This window comes from Stegastes partitus, unplaced genomic scaffold (assembly GCF_000690725.1).
Source record: "Stegastes partitus isolate 25-593 unplaced genomic scaffold, Stegastes_partitus-1.0.2 Scaffold901, whole genome shotgun sequence".
Lineage (NCBI taxonomy): Eukaryota > Metazoa > Chordata > Actinopteri > Pomacentridae > Stegastes > Stegastes partitus.
The window spans coordinates 209634-210950 of NW_007578632.1; positions in this window are offsets into that span (position 1 = coordinate 209634).

The window sequence follows — 1317 nt, forward strand, 5'->3', positions numbered from 1 at the left end:
AGGCTAATCAGGTGTCCGTTAATGTGCAGAAAGCCCGGACACGCTTCAGGCTTTTGATGAAAGCATTAAGAAAATAAACATATACAAAGATCAGGCTGGGAAATCGATCCTTTCCCTCATGTGGCCGAGCTGCAGGTTCCCAGAGTAGACGAGGGGCGAGCAAGGCCTCAGGAATGTGGTCTTGAAATGCTAGCCTGCTATCGGAAGCCCGGGGTGGGGGTGACATCAGGGGGAGGGCGTACCATTGTGGAGGTGTGTGGGTGAGAGAGAGAGACGGAGCTGGAGATAAGGTCGGCGCACAGGAGCTCCAGGGAAGACGGTCACATGTAATCACTTCCTGCCTCTTTCCCTCTTTGGAAATCTGTCACCTCGCCATGCCTTTAAATGTCTTCCGTTTAATTTAAGTTAATCACTGAATGCACCCCGAACGGCCCGAGTGGACGGACTTATTAATACCCCCTCCGAGAGGCGGAACTGGCTCCTCCATTTGAGCCGAAGCACCTGTCCAGATGGAAGGCTAATGCCATCACCACGCTTCCCTTTGATTAAGTAAACACTGAGCTAAGGAAGGAAAGATCTCATTTTCACACCAGACCAGTTTCAAGAGGTTTACAAATTGTCAGAACTAAAAAAAGCCGATAAACATAGCTGCGATCACACGATAGCCCCGGGACGCCGACGAGGGTCGAGCGCCCAGAGCAAAACGCAAACAAGGGATAAAGCGCCATCGGGGTGCAAAGTGCGAGACGTTTGTGCTTTATGGAGATTCTTAATTTCACCAGACTGATGGTTGAAAACTCCCACTGCAGAGATACGCATCGGTTTAATTCCCCAAATTAAAGCTGCTGTTTGCAGAAAATCTATCAGAAAAAAAAAAAACATGCTAAAAAATGGTGGAATACTGTAACGTTCCAAAAGACGACAGCAAATACCTGTAAAATAACAATAATTTTACTCGTTTACTTGTTGATTTTACGATTAAATATTTATTTAAAAATGTTTAATTTTTTCCCCCATATCTTTAACTTTGCATTATCAATGGGTCAAATTATAATTTGTCCAAAAAAATCAGATTTATGACCGACAACCTTCGAGAAACTGACGACTTTCCCGTTAGGCTCTGTGGTACTTTTTTTCTAGTGGTAGCGGTAACTGCAAGCATGCTAACATGCTAAGCTAAGCTAGCAGGACCGTCAATGCAAGAAGATGGAATATTAGCATTGTAATTGTAATATGGAATTAAAAAACAACGGTTTACTTACAGGGTGGCGCAGTTGGTAGCACTGTTGCCTCGCAGCAAGAAGGTCGCCAGTTCGC